The sequence below is a fragment of the Oryctolagus cuniculus genome, chromosome 2 (assembly GCF_051225735.1).
Source record: "Oryctolagus cuniculus isolate XC-2025 breed Fujian yellow rabbit chromosome 2, ASM5122573v1, whole genome shotgun sequence".
In the NCBI taxonomy this organism is placed as follows: domain Eukaryota; kingdom Metazoa; phylum Chordata; class Mammalia; order Lagomorpha; family Leporidae; genus Oryctolagus; species Oryctolagus cuniculus.
Genome location: NC_142868.1, coordinates 174,075,519 through 174,100,362, shown reverse-complemented (window position 1 = coordinate 174,100,362; position 24,844 = coordinate 174,075,519).

Here is a 24,844-nt window from a genome sequence, read left to right as displayed (position 1 = left end):
CTGGCTTTGACTTTGGCTCAGTTCTGCTCATTCTGGATTTAGGGTGTGAATCAGCAAGAGAGGTCATGTGAGGATAAGGCGAGAAGGTGTCTGTGTATGAACTAGGATGAGGGCCCTCACCAAGAGCTGAATTGGCCAGAACCATCATGTCGGACTTCCTAGCCTCTGAAACTGTGAGACACAAGTGTTTGTTATTTAAGCTAACCAGTGTGTTGTATTGTAATAGTAATCTTAATTAAGACCTATCACTTCACGTATGATGTCAGAATCATACTTACAACAATATACTTCTTTCTATTCTCTTCCCTTTATTTCTCCTGTAGTTGTCATATATTCTACTTTGACGTATGCTTAGAACCAAGTCTACTACCATTATTTTTGCTCTAAATATTCTTTTATACAAATTAAAAAATGAGGAGAGCAAAAACTACAAAAAGAAAGGAAGAAAGGAGGGGATGAGGTAGAAAGGATGAGGGAGGGAGGAAGTGATTATCAATATGTTCTTAGAATTATATCTACAAACCACATTGAATCTGTTAAAAACCAGTTAAAATGAATAATAAAGAGAAGATGTTCTTAAAAATATCTTTCCATGTATTTACCATTTTCAGTATTCATTCTGTATCCTTTTTTTTGGGAAAGGGTCAGTTAGTAAATATTTTAAGATTTGTGAAAAATAGAGTCTCTGTCACAGTGACAACTATACCTGTGTAGAGCAAAAGAAACCACAGATATTTGTAAACAAATGATCATGACTATATTCCAGTAAGATTTTACTTATGAACATTAAAATTTGTATTGTCAATAGTTTTTTGTAAACTTTGAATTTCATGTAATTTTAAACATAATATTTGTTTAATTGTTCTGATCATTTAAATATGTGAAAATCATCTTAGCTCATAGACCACACAAAAGCTGTTAGTTGGCTAGATATGGGTCATAGTCTATAGTTTTCTGACTTCTGCTGTAGATGCATGCTTTTCCTGATGCCATTAAGCCTCATTTAAGAATATTTCTTGTAGTTCAGGGCTAATAATGACAAATTTTATGTTTTCATTTCTCTGACAATCTACTTATCTCTTCATTTTGAAGATACCTTGTCAATATATCAATATTTTCTTGTGATAAAGAATTGTAGGTTTTTGATTTTCAGCACTTTAAAGATAATAATTTTTTTTTTTTTTTTTTGCTTTTCAGCACTTTCAATAACATTCTATTGTCTTCTGGTTAATTGTATCTCTATGTTTTGTTTCCTTTGCCTCAAAAATGAAGTCTATTTGGTCTTCACAGCTGCAGTTTGGGAAGGTTGAATATTGAAGCAAATACAAAACTCATCTGATGTGTTCTCCTTTTTCCCTCCCTCCCTCCCTCCCTCCCTTCCTTCTCTCTCTCTCTCTCTCTCTTTCTCTTTCTTTCAATACTTTTCTGTATTTACTTTGCCTGAGAAGTAGAGAGAGAAAGATACAGAGGGAGGGAGAGAGGGAGAGAGAGAGGCAGACAGATTGCTTCTTTTTTTTTTTTTTGACAGGCAGAGTTAGACAGTGAGAGAGAGAGACAGAGAGAAAGGTCTTCCTTCCGTTGGTTCACCCAGCAAATGGTCGCTACGGCCAGCGCGCCAGTGCACTGCACCGATCCGAAGCCAGGAGCCAGGTGCTTCCTCTTGGTCTCCCAAGCGGGTGCAGGACCCAAGCACTTGGGCCATCCTCCACTGCCTTCCCTGGCCACAGCAGAGAGCTGGACTGGAAGAAGAGCAACAGGGACAGAATCTGGTGCCCCAAGCGGGACTAGAACCCGATGTGCCAGTGCCACAGGTGGAGGATTAGCCAAGTGAGCTGCGGCACCGGCAACAGAGTGCTTCTTATCTGCTGGCCCATTCCCTAAGTGTCCACCAGGAGCTGTTAACTAAATCCCAGTCTCCCATATGAGTGGAAAGGACCCAAGTAATTGAGCCATCACTTGTTGCCTCCCAAAGTGTGCTTACTCGGAAGTTAGAATTGGTAGCAGAGCTGAGACTCAAATTCAGGTACTCTGATATGGGAAGCATATGTCCAAAGTGGTATTGTAACTGTTAGGCCAAATGCACAGTGCTTGTGTTTGTTTCCCTCAAAGAATGAAACCTAAACAATATGTTAGCTAGTGCTTTAAGTACTCTGTTCACATCTATTGATTTTTATCATAAGAATAAGCACAATTCCTGTGATTTTGTCATGACTAGATGCTAAAGTACTTTATATATGCTCAAAATATATGTTGTGATTAGTTTATATTTCTAAAATGTGATGCTTGAAGCTTGAGAAATGTTTAATATTTAATTTTTCTCTGTCATTTCAAAGCATTTTTATGGGGATCTTATATAATTGGCTTATGAGGCTGTAGTAAAGGCTGTGAAATTTGAGGTTCTTAACCTCAACCAGTCAACATTTATGAAATACCATCTATGTACAAGATACTGGTGGGTCTCAGAGCTGTGACTCTTGCTAACTCAATGTTATGTAATAATTCTTGATATCATAATGCATTGTTTAAAGGAAAATTGGAGAATAGTCACAAAAACAAGATTCCACAGCCACCACATGAGTTGTCAGTATCCCATAAAAGCACTGATTGAATCCTGGCCTCTCCACTTCTAATCCAGTATCCCTGCTAACATGCCTGGGAAAACAGTGAAAGATGGCCCAATTCTTCGCTGCTGCTCCCATGTTAGAGACCCAGCTGGAGTTCTAGGCTCCTGACTTCTGCCTGTGCCCAGCCCTGGTTGTTGTAGCCATTTGGGGGAGTGAAACAGCAGATGAAGAATTCTCACTCTCTCTCTGTTTCTCCTTCCCCCTCTGAAACTGCCTTTCAAATAAATACATATTCTTTTTTTAAAAAAAACTAAACAGTACACTGAAAACTGAACTGTTGCAATGAGACCATGTTATTTACATAATCCTAATCCTCCTGATGTCACTTTTTTCTTCCATAGAATTAAGATGATGTGTCAATGATCTTTAAGTTCCTTATGGTTTTCTGCATGTCCTAGTGAACTTTTTTCTGTCTCATGCAATTAGGATATAAATAGAAGATCATGATGCTTTTTAACCCTGCATTCTGAAGGTGATTTTGATTGTTTAAAATATGAAATGTTAGAGTGTACTTAAGTTGCAGAAAAAAGATTTTTCTAAACATAATAGCTAGTTACCTTCCTTGTATACTTTTATGTGTCCTCTGAGTCATATCTACACTCAGTAGCTGCTGACAAAACAAGATTTTACTGCTGAAAGAGCAGCAGATCTAATAATGCTGCAAAAGAGCAGGCTGAATTTTATTTTGCCTTGGGTCATCAATAAAATTCCAGTCATGCTCTGATCCTACACTCTTTATTGTTCCCCATGACACATCACAGGTAAAAGCAGACTTTACTATTTCAGACATTACAAAACTTTCAGTGAAGAATTGGAAAACATCTAAAAGGTCACACATAAGTCCTAGAGAGCTTCCAAAGCATTCTCCAAGATACAGTGACACGTGCAAATGGGAGTATTTGTTAGGATAATGCTGACTGCTGCTACAAGTAGACCTGCAAATAAAAGGGTTTGGAATAATCAAAACTTTTTTTGTGTGTCTGCATCTCTTCTTCTTGTGGTCATTTAGGAACTGATGTTGGTGGAGGCTCTGCCATTATTTAGGGTCTTATTTTAGGATCTGCTAATGTCATATGCCACTTCCATGGCTGCTGTAGTCATTTCCATTCCAGTACGTTGGAAGGGAGAAAGAGCATGAAGTTCACCATAGAGTTTTATGAGTCTGTCTATGCTTCCAGTGGCTTCATATATCTGTAAGAAAGATGTAGAAATCTCAGAATCAGGAAAAAAATCACTGGGTGTCTGTCGCTCCCCCTCTTCGTGGAGGAACGACACAGGACCCTGCGCTGTTCTTTTGTCTGCTCGGCCCTTCCCGGGTTTGCTGCTGGTTCTTCCCGGGTTGGCTACTGTCCCTTCCACCTCCGTGGAAGGGCGGTTCCCCCTGCCACTTTCCCCACTTCCGCGGGGGAGCGGCACACCGCCGGCCGGCTCTCTCGGGGGCTGCACAGGTGTTCCTTCATATGTTCCCCTTAGATGTTCCTGGTGCATGTTGTCTCTCTCCTCCTTTATAGTCCTCCTCCACCAATCCCAACTCTGCTACCCACACGCCGAGTACGCTGCTCTCCTCCAATCAGGAGCAGGTCCTACAGTTTCTTGGTTGAACTGGAGGCAGCTGCGTAGAAGCTGTTACTCCCTTCTCAGCGCCATATTGTGGGAGAGCAGATGCATAGAATGAGTCTTAATTCTAGTAACAGTCTTAGTCCGAGTTGCTCCCCACAGGTGTCTAATGTCCAGAGCTCATGTCATTAGCCATTCTCTAATCTTTTGTGATCTTGGAGTATCTGTACCAGTCCTAGAATTTTAAACATAGTGTATTATTAGATCTCAATCTTGTGATGAAGTTAGGCCAATTGAGAGGTTTGAATTTTTTATTTATATGTTTTCTTTGACTTTCCTGATGTTTTTTCCTCCACAAAAGAACCAGTTTATAAACTGGATGAGAACAGAGCTTCCTCCTTTTGATGGCTTAGATAATGAGGGGAACACAGATGGGCACATAATCCAAAATCATAAGCTGCTTCTGTCTTGAGGCTGTAAGATTGGTTAATAAATTCTCTAACTTTGTCTGTAGCCTTGTTGTGTGGAAAGGGCCTTTTACCTCTTTCTTCTGGATTAAAGATGCTGTGACCTTTTAAAAATTACCATAGTATTTATTAACCAATGGTCTTTTTTTTTTTTTCAAGATTTATTTTATTTATTTGAAAAACAGAGTTACAGAGAGAGGTAGAGACAGAGAGGTCTCCTATCTGCTGGTTCACTCCCCAGATGGCCACAACGGCTGGAGCTGTGCCAATCCGAAGCCAGGAGCCAGGAGCTTCTTCTGGGTCTCCCACATGGGTGCAAGGGCCCAAGAACTTGGGCCATCTTCTACTGTTTTCCCAGGCCATAGCAGAGAGCTGGATATGAAGAGGAGCAGCTGAGACTAGAACTGGCACCCATATGGTATGCTGGCGCTTCAGGCCAGGGCTTTAACCCATTGCACCACAGCATGAACCCCTGGCCAATAGTCTTAAGTGTTGCATAAAACTCAGTTATGTTCAGGTGTCTGATTTGAGATTAAAAAAAATTTTGATAATTGTTGATGTCCCATTTTCAAGTCCTGAGTATAGTTCTACATTTTTGAATGTATGTGGTTTGGTTTCCAAATGTGCCCATTTGGACTATCCTGCTGTTTGTAATTTATCTAGACAGTTATTTCATAATCCTGATAAACAGAACACATGGTTGCAACTATCCAGAGAATATAGCACACTTATATGGCATTAGTAAGATGAAAGACACCATTTGCCAAAAAATTGAGTCAAACTTGCTGAATATTTTGCTTCTTTTTAAAGCTTATCCATCTAAGAGAACTATACTTTTCATGAGTTTTACAAATAAAAAAAGGAACTTTTATTCACCTCTTTAGTTTTGGATATAATGATAGAAGCCTTCAGAAGACTTTTCCTTTCTTGGAAGATGGAATTGTTATATGTTATTTTTGTCTCCTGAAGACAAAATTAATTATAGATAGGAAGTTTCTGGACTCATATGGGAAGGGAAATGATCCCAAGATGTTTTAAAGGTCTTACCACTATGAGAAGCTGCCAGAATTACTTTTTAACTGATGATATATTAAATATAAGTGGATACCTCGTTATTTTACATGCTTTGTCTTTCAAAAACTTATTTGGGGATGTGTATAAACCATTTGCTCAATGGGAATGATTTTTACCATGTTTTACCATAGAAAGTGCATCAGTTTCAGTGATTAAATTTGAACTTGAATCCTTGTTCCTGCATAATAATGTGACTCAGAACTAAATGCTCCTTACGCTTCCTGAATCATAGTTTTTTCACATTTAAAAATATCCAACTTATAGGATGCAGTGAGATAAATGAAATAATTGTGGGCAAAGGTCTCTGGAACCATGAACTGCTATAAAAATATGAGTTTTTTTATTATATAACTGAGTATTACAAAATAAAAATCTATATCCTCTACCTTGTTTGTACATGCATAGACACACATGTGCACACACCATATACATATTTGTAGTGGATCAAATGAGTATTTATCTACAGGGCTTATTATTTATATTATGTACAGAATTTTGGTAAAAGCTGGATTTAATGCCTATCATAATATCTCATGGAGAAGAGTTCCATTTTCATAGCATTAGCATAGGAATTTCAGTAGAAAATTCCTTCTTTGTAAAGCTGCACCTGTTAGCTGGCAATGTGCCCTGTCAACAATTTGTTCCTTCTGACGGGACAGTATTTAAGGCCAAGGAAGTTGTACATAGCCAATATACTACCTAGGTGAGTTTAAGGGAATTCTGTAAACCAGTTGTTCTTTCTATCTCTGAATTTTGGCTTCTACATTTCTAAAATTGGGATGAATTAAATAATTTTAGGTGCTTGTCCATACTTTGAAATCTCTTGATTTCAGAGTCACTCCATGGTTGGTCTAACATGATATGATCACTAACTCATGTCAACACTCTTGAACTTAGGTAGCTAACTGAATGTGTCCAGAAACAACCTCTTAACAAAATAAACTAGTAATGCAGCAAGGGATAATTCCGACCTATCATGAATTAATTTATTAACTGCAGTAAGAGGATGAATGTAGGTGGATAAAATCTGAAAATGTCCTTACTCTTTGAGAGAAAATTTATATAAAAGATAAAGTCATGTTTTTTAATATATAATCAATGAAAATAGTATGAAGTTTTGGAGAAGTTTTGTCCAATAATGCACTTCAGCGATGGAAATGTTCTATATTTGCACCATACAACGTAGCAACCACTAGCTATAACTTGAAGTGTGATTAGTAAAACTGAGAAACTGAGAATTTTATTTTTTATATTTGAGATATAAACATGGGAGAGAGAGAGAGAGAGAGAGAGAGGTAACCTATCTGTTGGGTTACTTCTTAAATGCCTACAAAATCTAGGGCTGGGCCAGGCCAAAGCTGGGAACCAGAAACTCAATCCAGATTTCCCATGTGGGTGGCAGAGACCTAAGTATTTGACCTATCACCTGCTGCCTACCAGGGTGCACATTAGCATGAAACTTGAATTGGGAGCAGAACTGGGTCTCAAACCTATGCACTATGATGTGAAATTCATGTGTCCCAATCAGAATCTTAACCACTAGGCCATATATCATCCCCAGAACTGATAATTTTTAAAAAGCAAATTAATTAGTTTGGAAGAGAAGGAAAGGGAAGGAGAGCAAGAAAGAGAGACAGATAATGTTCCCATGTGTTCCTCAAATGCCTGTGATAACCAGTGTTGGGCCAGAATGAAACCAAGAACTAGAGCTCAGTCCACATCTCCTGCATAAATGGCAGGAACACAACCACTTGAGCCATCACCCACTACCTCCTAGAATACGTGTCAGCAGGAAGCTGGAACTAGGAGTGGAGCTGGGCCTGAACCCAGGCACTCTTGACATGCAATGTGGCATCCCCAGGAATGTCCTAACCACTAGGCTAAATGCCTGCCTGCCTCAACTGAAAATTTTTATTGTTATTTGTTTACTTAACCAAACTTAGTCATATGTGGCTAGTGGCTATCTTTCTGGAGAGTGGTTATAGAGAATGTGAAGTGCTCACTGAGTTATAAGCTTTTTTAGGGCAAGAAATCTGTCTTGCTAATTTTACTATGCAGGTATTAAAACTAACAGAGGTCACAGAGTAGAACCCAGTAAGTCATTTTTGTTGCAGGAAAGGATATTCCTTAAATGAATTGTGATTAAGGATATTTGGATATCATTACATTCTTTTTTTTTTTTTTTTTTGACAGGCAGAGTGGACAGTGAGAGAGAGAGAGACAGAGAGAAAGGTCTTCCTTTGCCGTTGGTTCACCCTCCAATGGCCGCCGCAGCTGGCGCACCGCGCTGATCCGATGGCAGGAGCCAGGAGCCAGGTGCTTTTCCTGGTCTCCCATGCGGTGCAGGGCCCAAGCACCTGGGCCATCCTCCACTGCACTCCCTGGCCATGGCAGAGAGCTAGTCTGGAAGAGGGGCAACCGGGACAGAATCCGGTGTGCCGGCGCCGCAAGGCGGAGGATTAGCCTAGTGAGCCGCGGCGCCGGCCGGATATCATTACATTCTGTATCCCTTTGCATATTAACATATGAATTGAAAAATCTTCTAGTAAATAAGCTTACTTTGTTTTTAAGTTCGCATCTTTCAGATATTTGCAGGTTGTTCACAAAGTTAATGAAAAATATTTATTATGAAGAAACTATGCACAGATTTTATTTTTTGTGCCAAAATAAGCTTATTTTTTAATTCCATTTTCCATGAACTTTTGGAAATACTGGCATATGTGTATATGTGTGAGAAAGAAAGACAAGGGAGGTAGAGAAGGAAGAAGGAATATGGGGGAGAGAGAAATATCCCATACATGTAATCCCATAGAATGCAATGTGGGAAAGTTTGCTTTTTAAGAGATGTGGTTTAGTTTGTAGAATACATGACCACCTACCACATAGATGAGCTCAACAAATCAGGTTTTTGGACTTTGCTCTCTAATGTAATATGGATGAAAAATACTGATTCAGTGAAGTGTGTTGGAGCAGAAACCAGAGGATAGGCAGAAAAATTAACTTAATAGAAGATATTTAAGTATTCAAAGCCCTCTGAGCAATTGGGAACAGAGGCTTAAACCTGGAACACTACGAGACTGGTCTTCATGAGGTGAGCAACTTCTCCCTTGAGACATAATCACTATTTCTGAATAGTGAATGTAATGTTTTTCATATCTTTTTGAAGTTTTTTAGGGATCCTTTGTTTAGAATTTTTTTTTCTATTCCTGTTTGGAAGAACATCAACTTCAAATCTGAATTTGCTATTTAAAGTACTAGGATTTTCCCCAAGGACTTTTGAAATTTTTGTTAAAACAAAACAAAACAAAAGACTCCAAACCCTTACCTTTAAGTTTTCCACAATTGAAATTTTTTCATTGAAGCTGAATCATATTTAACGAAAAGTTGAAAATCATTAATATCTAGTTCAAAAGACAAGATGAAAAGGATCAAAGTGCCTTGCTTATCTAGCTTTCTATCTTCTTGAGGGTCAATGCATAGAAATGTGCATGAGAAGTAGAGCTGCTGGCAACTGCCTGGTCTAACACATTTTTTTCCAGAGAGTAAAAAATACTGTTACCTCTTGGTTTATGAGGCGATGAAGTATTCTAGCACATAAATATTGACGCTGAGACCCATGGGATGTAGCTGTGTTGAGCACATTTGCAAGACATAAAGACCAAAGCTAAATGAAGTTACATCTTTTCCTATAAAACGCAATCTGTCTCTCAATGGATCGTACTGTCCTGTTGTTTTTATTTCCTCCATCTTTATAATTGGAGACATCCTGCCGGCTTGTTGAAAACACTTGTATTTCTTCCTGAAAGTTAGCCAACCTACAAATTATCTTTAAAAGTCTGATTAGGTGTTTGCAGCTAAAATTAACACATCAGGGAAATGCTAGAATTTTGAGCTGGAAGCTGAGAACAGGAAAATGGTTAAACAAAGACATAAAAAATCTGTCAGAACAATATTCTGGAATGAAATAGATTTTTTAATTGAAAATTTTGTGTAGCTTTTACCTACCTTGGAGCAGGAAGCCTCTGAGTTCTACAATATTGAATATAGCTATAAATGTTTATATAGTTTTTATTTGCTTAGATGGGAGCAAGGTAGGGGGTAGTACATTAAATATTCTCTTATAATACTCTTATAAAGTTGCATAAAACAAATTCTGAATACAGTGTGTTCAATTGCAAGGATTCATGGGAGAACCATGAATTTCCTGATAAAACTCATGGTGTCCTGACCAGAGGCCATGTAAGAATTCCCGAGTGAGCTATGAAGCTTGAGAAATATTAATTCAGTTGTGTGTAATTCTGTTTCCCCAAGCATGTCATGATAATATTCTTGAGAAAAAAATAATATATTCATCCAAAAAACATTTAACTTAGACTAATAGACTCCAAGCATTGTTTTAGGTATTGGAGCCAGCCATGAACATTTTTGTTGCGATACTTGCTCTCATGGAGTTTATCTGAGGGAATTTCAAAATATTATTGGAAATGATATTAAAAATGAGTTTATTTTTGTGCAATAAAGGAAATGCATGCATATGGGGGGTCATCACAAAGTTTTGTGAAATTAGTGTTATGACAAACTATGCATGGATTTCAAAATTTTTTGCACCAAAGCAAATGTGTTTAAATTCCATTTTCCATGAACCTTGTGAAGTCTTCTCATATGTTAATGTCGAGGAAATGACATACAGCAAGCGAGAGGAAAACTGAATATGCTTCAAGTATACTAACAAATCCTGAAAATAAATGAAGATAATATGATAAGGCATGAAAGTAGTTGGGAGGCCTTTCTGAGAATGGAACTTGAGAGCTGAGTTCCAGAACTTACAAAGAGCTAGTACCAGAGGAAGACCGAAGTTAAGAGAAATAACATGTACAAAGGACTTAGAGTGACAGGGCTTACAAGAACAAAAGATGACCAGGGGCCGGCACCGTGGCTCACTTGGTTAATCCTCCGCCTGCGGCGCCAGCATCCCATATGGGTACCGAGTTCTAGTCCCGGTTACTCCTTTTCCAGTCTAGCTCTTTGCTGTGGCCTGGAAAGGCAGTGGAGTTTTGACCAGGTGTTTGGGCCCTGCACCCTCATGGGAGACCAGGAGGAAGCACCTGGCTCCTGGCTTCGGATGCGCTGGCCGTGGGGGCTATTTTGGGGGTGAACCAACGGAAGGAAGACCTTTCTCTTTGTCTCTCTCACTGTCTAACTCTGTCAAGGAAAAAAAAAAAGAAAAAAAAAAAAAAAAAAAGAAGAGATGACCAGGCCAGTGTGGCACTGGAGCAGCAGATCTACTGGGAGAGCAGATTCAGATCATATAGGGCCTCATGGACCATGTAAACATTGTCATTTTGCTGTGTGCTTTCCTTTCATTGTCTCATTTGGCAAAACCAAGTTTAAATTTCCACTCTTTATAACTCAGCCACACCAGCTGATCATGAACCAAATTCATTACATAGATCCTAAATTGGTCTTCTTTGCTACTGGGCAGTCATAAGTGTGCAGCTTTATTCTACTTGCTTTCTTATTCCCTTAGATATTTTTATACCTTTCCTTCTGTCCTCAAACCTTCTACCTGTCTTAGCTTAAGACCATGTTTCTTTCTTTACTAGGAAAACTTAAGCAGTCAGTAAAGACCATCTGATACTCTCATGATTGCCTCTTTTCAACTGCAGGCATCTGCATCTACGTATGCCCACCTCCACCTTGTTACCATGAATATAATGTCCATGCTTCTGTCTAAAGCTACTGTTTCCTTTTGTGCACTAGATCCTTGGCTTCTCTCGCCTTCTTAAGGACATCGCTGCGTAATTCTCCTCCTGTTTCTAAGATCATTAATTATTTCCTCTTTACTATCAATATGCAAAAATATAGTTATTTTTCTCACTTAAAAAGCCACCCAACTTTCTTAGGATTCTATTCTTCCAAGAATTAGTTATCACCTTATTTCTTGGTTTTCCTATTCAGCAGAACTCTTCAAAAGTCATCTGCCTTTGTTGCCTCAACTCCTTCATTCCTAATCTCTCTCAAAACCCATACCAATCAAGCTTTTGTGCTCACCACTCTAACAAACTTGCCAAAGTTGCTAATGTAATTAGCAATGCTAATGCTAATTAGCAATGCTAATACATTGCGAAATCCAGAGGTCAGTGCTCAGCCTCATAATAATTCACATCTGGCAGTAGATGGTACATGGCTCCCTTTGTTTCATTTTCTTTTCTTGGTTTACATGATGTACTTGTTATAATTTTTTTTTCTCTTTAATCATATTGATCACTCTTCTTAGTCTCTTTTGCTGGGTCTTCCCTTTCTTTCTAATTTTTTCTTCCTTGCTTTGCTGTCTTGAGGGATTACATAATTCAGTAGAGTATATGTTTTACTTGTTAAGATGCTACTAATGCTGGCCGGCGCCGTGGCTCAATAGTCTATTCCTCCGCCTTGTGGCGCTGGCACACAGGGTTCTAGTCCCAGTCGGGGCGCCGGATTCTGTCCTGGTTGCCCCTCTTCCAGGCCAGCTCTCTGCCATGGCCCGGGAGTGCAGTGGAGGATGGCCCACGTCCTTGGGCCCTGCACCCACATGGGAGACCAGGAGAAGCACCTGGCTCCTGGCTTCAGATCAGCGCAGTGCGCCGGCCGCGGCGGCCACTGTAGGGTGAACCAATGGCAAAAGGAAGACCTTTCTCTCTGTCTCATTCTCTCTCTCACTGTCCACTCTGCCTGTCAAAAAAAACAAAAAAAATGATGCTACTAATGCAGTTGTTATACATGCAGGAAGCTGGGGCCAGGAGCTAGAACAAGGTATTAGACCTAGTGCTGTGATGTGGGATGTGGACATCTTAACTGATATCTTGACCACTAGGCCAATGCTCACCTCTAAACTTGTCTTTTAATTTAATTTTTCTACAGACATTTTGAAGTACTCTCATATACCTTTGTGGCCAGCTTCCCTAGTTCCTTCAAGTGTCTCCTTCTCAGTGAGGTTCTACTCCAATTCATTAAAAATTTTAACATCCACATGGTTCACAAAATATTACACTATATTTTTTGTTGTTCTTAGGATTCACCATCTTCTAATTTAAATTATAAATTATATAATTAATTTATATAATTACATTTGTATAATATATATATATTTATTATTTTATTTATTGTTTCACTCCCTTTGCTATACTGCAATCTTTAGCATGGAAGTTTATTTATTTATTTATTTGATTTACTAAAATATCTAAGTGCCTAGAACAATGTCTGGCACTTTTTGCCTGGCAGAGAGTGTTTGCTGAATTGTGAAATCATCTCATATAATCCCTATAGTAACTCATGAAGTAAGAAGTGTTATGTAGTGTATAGCTGAGCCATATTCAGGCCTGAGGCAAAAAGAAAAATCAGTAATACTGATTCTGTCTTTATTTAGAATTTTGATCTTTTTTTCATTCTGATTTTTTGTATTTATTTTGAGTTAAAAAATACTCTATTATAATATGTTTATGTTTGTTACTGAACATTTGCTAACTCCTTAGTCTTGGCTTGGGAATCATATTATTCCTGTTTTGTGAGTGAGGAACCTGAAGTTTGGAGATGTTAAGTCACTGGGTCTGGCTTATATTACCATTAAGATTGAAGTCCCTGAATTATCTAGTTCTGGGGGGGGGGGGGTGTTGTTCATAACCATTGTGCTACGTTTTCTAGATTCTTGTTTAATTTTTATCCTTTCATTCAATGCAGAGCTCCTTCCATCTACATCTGTAAAATGTACTTGTTAAATTGGTGTTCATTTTTTTTCTGGTAATGCTTTGTTATTCTCCTGGGGTACTATTTAGTGCAGGCCAGGTTTGTAGTCATCATTCACATAACAACACTTTCCAGAAGAGTCACAACTATATGTCCATAATTATCTCCACCTTGAACTGTAGTGGGATCACTCATTCTTAAACCGAAGTCTTTCTTAGGTCTGACGTCCTCAGATAACATCCCTTTAGGATTATTTTTGAATAATTTTTGAATAATTGCTACCACTTGTCCTCTCCTGACTTCCATTTCCCCAAAAGAAATGACTAGGCTTTGTAGAGCTGATTCTAATTTGGACATATTCTTCCTGATTTTTATTTTCTTATTACATTTCCCACTTACACATCTGAATTCACATGCATTCTCCTTCACTTGGCCAAGAGTTAGAAGGCTAGTCTTCTTCAAAGGCACAGAAGCAGCTTCGCACTGCCTCTGAGTGGATCCACTGCCTTCACCACGGTCCGTGCTTAGATCAAGCCTGCCTTGCTGGTGCATTACAGTGTGGCTTTAAACAATGAAGGACTTGTTTTAGTTTTTTTTTTTTTTTTAATTTATTTTATTTATTTGAAAGGCAGAATAAGGGAGGGAGAGAGAGAGGGAGGAAGAGAGAGAGAGGGAGAGAGGGAGAGTGGGAGGGAGAGGGAGAGAGAGAGAAAGGGAGAGGGAGAGAGAGGTGGGGGAGAGAGAGAGAATGAATGTCTATCTGCTGGTTCACTTAACAAATGGCTGAACTGCATCTGGGTCCCAACCACTTGGGCCATCTTATGCTACTCTCCCAGATGTGTTAGCAGGGAGCTGGATCAGAAGTGGAATAACTGGGATTCAAACCTGCACTCATATGGGATGCTTGTGTCACAGGTGACGGCTTCACCTGCTGCACCACAACTCTGGCCCCTTATTTTAGTTTTAAAACCTCAATAATATCAATTATCACAAATATTTAGTTACAAAATTTAGCATAGTCAAAATATTTAGTCACACTAATCTCAGATGGCAAATAATATAAACCTCTTAACTTTGTAGACTCATATGCATAGATTAAAATAAAACAAAAATAAAACTGAAATTTAATCCATTTTAGTAATATGGATATTTATACAATTTACTTCAGAAGTGAGTTGATTATATTCTGATATTTAGGGTGCATTTTAATAATTAGTCTGTATATATCCTTCTTTCATTTTTTATTTTGTATTACTATTTTTTTCCTTTTTCCTACTCACCATAGGCACTCTGTTTTGTATGTAAAGTATATGCTTCCAATATAATTTTCATAATTTACAGGAGGGGTCTTTACAAAATCCAATGAAAATGCATATTATGAAAATATTCTATGGATCTCAGTTTTTTTCACCAAAATGAGCTTACCTTTTAATTTCTTTTTCCCAGTAACTTTAAAGTACTCTCATATTGCTTAAATGTATAGAGTGATGCTAGCAAAAGGCTTCTGCCCTAACTGTTCCACTGAGTTTATGTAGGATAATTTTGACTCTGAGCCAAAGCCTAAAGAAATTAATGACATAGCTGCTTCCTACCCACTCTCTCTACCACTTTCTCTTCTTCCCAGTATCCATTGGTTCAGTCTTCAGTGGACTTCACACTTCAGACTTCAGTGGCACACATACTTTTTAATGCTAGCTGTAACAGATCTTCTTTAATATCAGTTTAAAAATATTACTTATCTAACTAATAAATTCATGAAGCAGAAGTAATATTTTTGTGAAGATTAAGTGGAAACACTGTGATTTGCTTCACTAAGTTTAAGCCATTTGGTCTTATTTATTCCTTTGATGGAAAAGTAAACAACTTCTAAAACAGATTGTGATCTACTTTAAGCCTCAAAGCTGATTTTCTTGACCTTAGTGAAACACTGGGTCTTAAAAAAATACTGTGTTCCAGATTCATCCATATTGTAGCATGTATCATAATTCATTTTTAAGACAATAATATTTTACCATATGCATATACCATATTTTGTTTATCCACTCACCTATTGATGGACATCTTTTAGCTATTGTGAAATTTGCTATTATTTAGCCAGTCACAAAAGTACAGATGTTGTATGATTCTACTTATGTGAGGGACCTAAAATAGTCAGATTTATAGAGATGGAAAGTAAAATAGTGTTTTAGAGTACACAGAATTTCAGTTTGGGTTGTTGAACATGTTCTGGAGGTAGGTAAGGTTGATAGTTGCACAACAATGTAAAGGTACTTAATACCACCAAACCATAAACTAAAAATGGTTAAAATGGCAATTGTTGTATTAAACATATTTTAACATATTAAGAAAAGAAGATCATTGTGTTGGGGTTCTCCAGAGAGACGAAACTAGTAAGGTATGTACATAGATACATGAGAGAGGATTCACCCAGGGAATTGGCATTAAGGTGGCTGAGGACTCCTATGACAGAACATCTGAAACATGGAGACCTGGAGATGACAGTAGCATGACAGTCCAATCTAAAGGCCTCAAAACCAAGTAAGCTATTGTGTAACTTTCAGTCCACGGTCAAAGGCCTGAGAACCTTGGGGGCCACTGCTGTAAGTCCTAGACCACAGGCAAGCAAGCATGGAGTTCTAAAGTTTCAGGCAGTAAGAAAGAAGTCAGTCTATTCCAGCTCTCAGTGCTTCCTATTTAAGTCCATTTTCTTTTGCTGTGACTGAATACCAGAGCAAGGTAATTTATAAATAGTAGAAGTTTATTTTGGTCCATGATTCTAGAATCTGGGAAATCAAAAGTTCGACACCAGCAACTTCTTAGCTTATGATGGATCTTGCTTGCTGACGTGGGCAGGGGGAGTCCCAGACCTTGACTCCCAACTTGTGAATATCATTTTTATATATTCTAGTGGGAAAGACATGAGACATGTGTGCACACACAAATACAAACAAGTTGCTGTTTCTCTGCAGAACCTTGACTAATGCAACATCTAAAGAGGGATATAGACAGGATTCAGTTTATGCTCTGGCAGTTTCAAAAGGTCTCCATCTCCCTCAGTTCTCCCATTGTACATACTGAATCTTTATTAATAATAATCTGAAGACATTTTCTTCTTCCAATAAAGATGTGGTATTAGTACCCCAGGGCATAGTCAGTTATATAAATTTACTCTGAATGTCTGTATGCTTTAATTAAGTTCAATAATATGTGCCTTGTGTTTTGACATTTCATTGTTATCTGATTATATCTGTGTGTCTGTTTGTATATATGTACTCACAAAAAATTTAAACTTGACATTTGGCATTTAGGGCAAGTTCACTAGGAGCAGCTCTTCAGAGGAGGATTTATGTGCAGTTAATTTGTTAAGGAAATGTTTGTGAGAGTAGCCAATGGGGGAACAAGGAAAGCAGGACAAAGTAAAAGAAGCCATGCAAACATGTGGTTTCAGGTAAAGCCCCGGTCCCCCCTGATCATCAGACTCAGTCTCCACCACAGCCTGCTGGAGCAGGAAGCTCTGGAGTGTACACACATAGGATTAGAATAAGAAAATGTTTATTGCCACTGAAGATTCTTTGTTTATTGAATATTTATTAGTTTAAAAATATTTTACCTGCCTGGACAGGAATTGTTGGTGCTACAATAAAAGAAAAATAACATGAATTTCAGATAGAAAAAGAAAATTTTCAGTCATATTACTAGTGGGATATGCTAATTCAGAAAATTTCTATAATTCTGTTACTGAATTTTTTGAAATGCATTTATAGTTGAATTTTCTGAAATATAGTGGGAGAAGAAGGTAGAAGAGGACGAGAAAAAGCTACTGCCAGATTTTTAGGGGAGATATATTTTTATCAATCCAATTTTCATATGGATCCTTATACAAGGAAAGATAAACAAAATAGACAATCACTTGAGTCATATTTTGTAAGAAACAAATGCCCATCAAATAACCAGTCCTTATTTTGACCTTTCATGCTGTAACAAGGTAATCTATGGACAGGTGTTTCTTTGGTGGGGGTTAAAGAAAATACAGCTTTCTATTTTGAGTATCACTGGAAATAATGGTGCTATGTTTTATCCTTTTATATTGAGACAGTTTAATTTAGTCACATAGAATGTTGAAAATGGCTCCCTATTCTGATTGAGCTGGAACTGCTTAAGTGGCACATGTGATTGCCTGCTTTTTATTATTGAAAATCGGTGCGCGCACACACACACACACACACACACACACGTACTCAAGTCCTTTCCAAACTAATTCTCCAAAATAGATAATTCGAAGACTTTAGTTCGTTAATAAAAAATAACCCAGAAAACCTGGTTATGATTAATCTACATAAATGGAAACTTATTTTTCTGTCCACTGCTACCATTTTTGCTAGGGGGCTACATTCTCTTTCAAGTAGTGAAGAAATATATAGCTCTCCTTAAGAGATGGTTATTATATGGTATTGTTACAATTATGCATTATTACATCTGATTTTGGTAATATATCTAAATGATAATGTCCTAAAATTACAGAAGCCATAAAAAAAGAAAAAAATGACAATAATTAAGAATTTTCTCTTTCAGAACCACTTCTCAATAAATCCAAATAGTCATACACTCTGCTCACTTAGCACACACTTGTGTCCTGTAATTCCAAAGCCCACCAATAGTGGCTGTGTGTGTAATGTGTGTGTGTGTGTGTGTGTGTGTGTAAGACTTCCTTGCAGATTTTGAACCTGCCACAAGTTCAAAGTCTACAGGGCAGGTTGAAGACCCAGGGAAGAGTTTTGCAAGCTGAGTTCAAAGACAGTTTGCGGCCAGAACTCCTTCTTCCAGGGAAGTCACACTTTTTTTCTCTTTAGGCCTTTGATTGATTGAAGAGGCACATCACACTGTGGAGGATAATCTGCTTTACTGTTAACCTACACAGAAACTTCCAGAGTAATGTTTGACAAAATATTCAGGCACTGTGGCCTAGCCATATGTATAGACAAAATTAACCATCACAAATATATGATTCACAGTGTCTGTAGGCTTTGTTGTAAAATACATGTGTTGAAACTCTAACCTCTGCTACTTCTGAATATAACCCTATTTGAAGATGAGGATTTTAAAGATGATTAAGTTAAAATGAAATAGTTTTGGGGGAAGAAGTGCTCTATATACATATATATGTATACAGATACACACACACACACACACACACACACACACACACACACACATATATATATAGTATATAAGGACCAGAAATCTAGGGATCAGACATGCATGTACCAGTGGAAAGACCATTTGTGGGCATAGTGAGAAGGCCTCACCTGCAAGTTAAAGATTGAGGCCTCAAAAGAAACCAGTCCTGTTAACACCTGGATCTTGGATTTCTGGCTTCCAAAATTGTGAAAAAATAAATTTCTGTTGCTTGTTTAAGGCACACAGATTGCAGTATTTTGTTATGGCAACCCTAGCAAACTAATACAGTCTGTAAGCCTTATTTTTTGTCTATTTAAATGGAAAATATAAAACCTGCCTTTTAAAGTCAATGAGATTATTGAAAATATGATACCTAAGAAAAGTGCTTCAGTCCCTGGCTTATGGTAAGTTGTTCATTGTAAAGTTAAACTTACACACATTACAGATATAGAAATAACAATTTCTTTAAATATAAATGAAATAATTAAACACATAAAAGGGAATTCTCAGTGCAGACATGAATGAGTTAGGAGAACCACTAGAAGGTGATTTTGGGGAGTGGATGTCTAGCCTAGTGGTTAAGATACCTGCATCCCATGTCAGAATTCCTGGGTTTGACTTCTGCTTCTGGCTCTTGACTTGCTTTCTGCCAGTGCAGACCCCAGAAGGTATTGTTAATGGCTCAAGCACTTGCATTCCTGCCACCCACATGGGAGACCTAGATTGCATCCCTGGATCCTGGTGCCAGCCTCCACTCAGCCCCAGAAGTTGTGGGCAATTGGAGAACAAAGCAACAGTTGGGACCTCTCTCTGTCACTTGCTGCCTCTAACATTAAAAAAATTTAAAAAAAAATTATTAGTAAATGCCAAAATAGTTAATGGGAGGAAAAATAAAATAGGACCATTCAAGCACAGATTCTTTCATTGTTGCTAAAGGAAGGTATGAAACTAAAAATCAGAAGGGAACTGGACATTAATATCTTTCTTCTCACTGTTGAATTCACAGTATTTACCACCATGCCTTCATAGAACCAACTCTACCACTGAAACAGAATCTCAAGGAATAGTCAGTATAACTTGTTGTATGCACATTGTGATAAAATTAACTTTATAGTAAACTGTATATTCTGTTTTTTCCGTATTTGGATTCAGTGATTTCCAAACAACAGCCAAACTTTCAGGATTTTAGAAAGCATCTGATTCATGAATCCTTTACACTATCACTTTAGTTAGATATGTGGGCTGAATTGAAGGCAATGGGGAAGGCAAACCTGGATTTGGGGACATCAGGCAACCACCAAATGATAAAGAACGCAATTTCAGCAAGGCTGATTAATGACTGGGCATGCTACTCAGTGTAAGACAACTAAAAATGAGTGCTTAGTGTAATTTTTTTGAAAAATTTATTTATTTATTGTGAAAGAGTTAGAGAGAGAGAGAGAAAGAGAGAGAGAGAGAGATCTTCGATCTGCTGGTTCACTCCTCAGATGGCTGCAACAGCCAGGGCTGGGCCAGGTCAAAGCCAGGTGCTAGTAGCTTCTTCTGGGTCTCCCACTTGGGTGGCAGTGGCCCAGACACTTGGGGCCTCTCATGCTGCTTTTTCCAGGCCATTAGAAAGGATCTGGATCAGAAGTAGAGCAGCTGAGACTCAAGCTGGTGCCGGTTTGAGGTGCTGGCATCACAGGCAGTGGGTTTACCAGTGTGCCACAATGCCAGCTCCCAGCTCAATGCAATTAACTTTTTCAAATAACAGAATATTTATTTATTTAAACAATGCAAAGAAAGCATACTACAATAAAAGAAATATTGCCAAAGAAATCTTTGAAAAATTCAAACTTTCTCATCTATAAGAGGAAGGATTATTGAAAAGGATAATAGGAATTACACTTGTAAAACCAAGAAGAGTAATGAGTGAAGTTGTGAAATTATGAAGGGAGTGAGCGTTCAGCTTAGTGTTTGAGATTCCTGTATCCCACATCAGAGTGCCTGGATTTCATCTCCAGCTCTGCTTCCTGACTCCAGCTTCACACCAGTGCAGTCCCTAGGAGGGAGCAGTGATGGCTCAAGTAATCCCTCATGGGGAAATCTGGATTGCATTCCCATTTCTGGTTCTGGCTCTGGCTCTGGCTCTGGCCCTGGCCCAGCCACAGCCCTTGTGGGCATTGGGGAGTGAGCAATGGATGGAAGCTTTTTCTGTATGTATGTCTCTTAAATTAAAAAAAATTATGTATATACATATGTATACATATATATATACATACACACACAATACATGCACATACGTACATACACTGCAGGAAAAAAGTTTGTTAGAAAGACTTCTGAGGAAATTTGGCTATGGAGATGGAGCAAAATAATGGTGGGTTAGGTTATAGATGCAGTTAAAAGGAAAGATATTGATATCCGCTGCCCTCATGCTCTCAGGAGAAACAGGTGGCTCCATAGGGAAGATATATTTCTGGAAAACATCATGGAATGACATGATTCAAGATGAACTAGGAAAAAGACCAAGATCAAGTCTCTATTCTAATCATTTCATTTGGTTTATGGGTACATAGCAACATCTTTTCACTATCTGGTTATTGTGAAATTTTAGAAAAAGAATATGGTAATGTATGGAACCAAAAAAAGAAAAATAACAAAACTGTGAATCAGTTATCTTTTAAAATTTTTAAATTAAAATTTGGTAGACAAGATTGTATGTATGTGATTCATTTCTTAAAGTTAAGGGAGAAGAGACAGCCTCTGCATATTTATGTGGATTAAGTACAAAACTGCAGAACTATTTAGAGGATGACTAAGCTAGCCAGGAATTGTACTCTTGAATGATGCAAATATTCTATTAGAAGATTTTTTCAAGCTTTGCTAATAGTACTGAAAATTAAAGGAATTGCCAAGTTCTCTTTGGAACATGTATGCGTAAAGAAAAGGAAGAGAAAGATCAACAATTTAGAAAGTCATGTCAAGGGTTGAGAAATAGTAATGTGTAATGATTAGTACAAATAATTTCTAAAGTACTTAAGACACAGAGAGTACCAAAGTATATTCTGGACACCACATATTGGAATATCAATTTGGACAACTGGGAGAAATATATCAATTAAAGTTTTCCTAGTTGAGAGCAACACAGTTAAAGAAAAGGGAAAGTTTCTGAGTGTTGTTAGTAAGAAAGAAGAGCATGAGGTTACCAATCATGCATATAATCATGGGTATCATAGGAAATTCAGTATCCTTATACATATTCAGTTCTTTTGAAGAATGAGATTTCTATACATTAAACACATATAATTTGAAATCAACTGATGTAAAATGATCCTTTTTTTAAAGATTTATTTATTTACTTGAAAGTCAGAGTTACACAGAGAGAGGAGAGGCAAAGAAACACAGAGAGGTCTTCCAACTGCTGGTTCACTCCCCAGATGGCTGCAATGGCCAGAGCTGCGCTGATCTGAAGCCAGGAGCCAGGAGCTTCTTCTGGGTCTCCTACATGGGTGCAAGGACCCAAAGACTTGGACCATCTTCTACTGCTATCCCAGGCCATAGCAGAGAGCTGGATTGGAAGAGGAGCAGCCGGGACTAGAACTGGCGCCCATATGGGATGCTGGTGCTTCAGGCCAGGGTATTAACCCATGGCGCCACAGCACCAGCCCAAAATGATCCTTCTAAATGGGTTTCAGAATATTCAGAAAAATTTACTAGAAAATTTGGCTTGGATTTGAATGAATATCAAGAAAATACTTTTAAATTGAATGTGAAAGATGCTTTTGTTTTTGGAAATGCTTATTCTGTAGAATGAAATACACAATAGAAAGGATCCCTCTACCCTGCATTAAATTCCATTATGAAGAGGATGAGGTTATATTGTGTGTACCTCCCAAAGTAAAACTATTAATCTTATGCCAGCATGAATTCATGTGTGTGCTGAAATAGTTTCTGTAAGGGTTAGTTTTGCAGTTGTACCATGAAAACCACCGATAACAATTACAAAGAATCAGAAAAAAAAAGATAGATAAAACATACGTTTGTTGAGATGAAAAGGGAGATAAGTCCTTAACTTGATAGTAACTTTGTGAGCAGAAAGCAAACAGAATTTGGGACAAGTTTGGCATTTCTTCAACCAGTAATCGTCAATGTTTAATATCCCTGTGATGAAACAAATTCATCTTCTGAGTATTGACCTGTACAAATTTTCTGTGCATTTATTGTCCTCTTGAGTAAGACACTTCTTCACTTTAAAATGGTCTTAAAAATATCAGGTGAAGCTTTCTTTGTGGACAAGGGTAGGTCAATGATTAAATTTTCTCAAGTCTGTGGAGAGATTACAAAAATAAAATTAATGTTGTGAATTTTTCAAAAAAGCAAACTCATTCAATTAAAGAATTGCCTTTTTATTCTGAGTATGTCCTACTTACTTAATATCATTTAAGATTTCCTTCCCATGAAACGATGGATAGTACTTACATGTTTATCTTATTAACATCCTTACATGGAAAAAGACAAATCAATACAATTTGCTGATTCCCAATTTTAAAAAGCTACTACGTAGTGGACGTGGACTTGTAGAACCTGTAAACACTGTCTATAGTTGTACTGACTGTGAACATATTGACATAAGCCTATAATTATTATTAAATAACTTGTGCCAAGTGCCTTCTTCCCTACCCACTCTGGTTACACAATGCTTCTTCTTGGGACCACAAACTTACTCAAAATTAAGTGTAAGAATGGCTAAAAATAAAATCCAAAAGTCTGGGAACCATTGTCCTTACATGAGTGTTATTATCTGTTCCTTTAAGAAAGATGAAAACTCTTTTGGCTCTTTGACAATGAAATCCCTTAAAAGCCATATTCAAGCAATCTGGCAGTTCCCAGTTTGATAAATATAAGGATAGGGTTATTTTGACCCCTTATTACAAAGTAGAGTTTATTTTTCATAAATAAAAATATAGGACTTTGTGCTTACTAGGGAAAAAAGTTATATGATGAGAAATGGTGGGGAGAACTGAAGACCAAATTGCAGATGAGAGAGATGGATTTTTGCATCTCTATTCTCCTTCTCCTCAGAATTCTTCTAGTAAGATAATTATGACTGATGCATCTAGGAAGATCCCAAAATGAGGACATATGTCTGAAAAAATTCTCAGCAAAACATTAAGCAAAGCAAATAAAAGTTTAGAATCTTGTCTAAGTTTGTTAGAGTACATTTGGAGGTCTTTCTCCTTTGTTCTTTTGTACCTATCCTAAAAACAAAAGACACAGGAGCAAAGTGTGTTATTAACATGGATTGATCTTTGAGCAGCTGCCTTATTAAACTTCAGAGATGATGCTTCCCTGTCACTGTGGTCAGGTGACTAAAGCTGATACTGCCCCTATACCTTGAAGCTCTGTAAGTAGGTGACAGCTTCTTTGGTGACTACTGTATCACCAAGATGTATGATACTCTTTATTTGACAGATAGACTTATAGACAGTGAGAGAGAGAGAGACAGAAAGGTCTTCCTTCCGTTGGTTCACTCCCCAAATGGCCGCTACTGCCAGTGCTGTGCCGATCCGAAGCCAGGAGCCAGGTGCTTCCTCCTAGTCTCCCATGCGGGTGCAGGGACCCAAGCACTTGGGTCATCCTCTGCTGCCCTCCCGGGCCACAGCAGAGAGCTGGACTGGAAGAGGAGCAACCAGGACTAGAACATGGTGCCCATATGGGATGCCGGTGCCACAGGCAGAGGATTAACCAAGTGAGCCACGGCACCGGCCTCGATGTATGATACCCTTACATGAATGATATTATCCCTTAAAGTATTTGGAGTGATAGAATTTTAGTACCAATGAACAATATTTATAAGGAGGAAGGGCTGGCGCTTTGGCATAGCGGGTAAAACTGCTGTCTGCAGTGCTGGCATCCCTTATGGGCAGTGGTTTGAGTACTGGCTACTCCACTTGCAATTTAGCTCTCTGCTATGGCCTGGGAAAGCAGTGGAAGGTGGCCCAAGTCCTTGGGCCCCTCACCCACGTGGGAGACCCAGAGAGGGCTCAGGGCTCCTGGCTCCTAACTTCAGATTGACGCAGCTCCTGCCATTACGGCCATCTGGGGAGTGAACCAGCGGATGGAAGACCTCACCCCCAACCCCCACCTCTGCCTTTCTTTAACTGCCTTTCAAATAAAATAAATAAACCTTTTTTTTTTTTTTTTTTAAAAAAAGAGGATACAGTATTGGAGACCAAGTAAAAA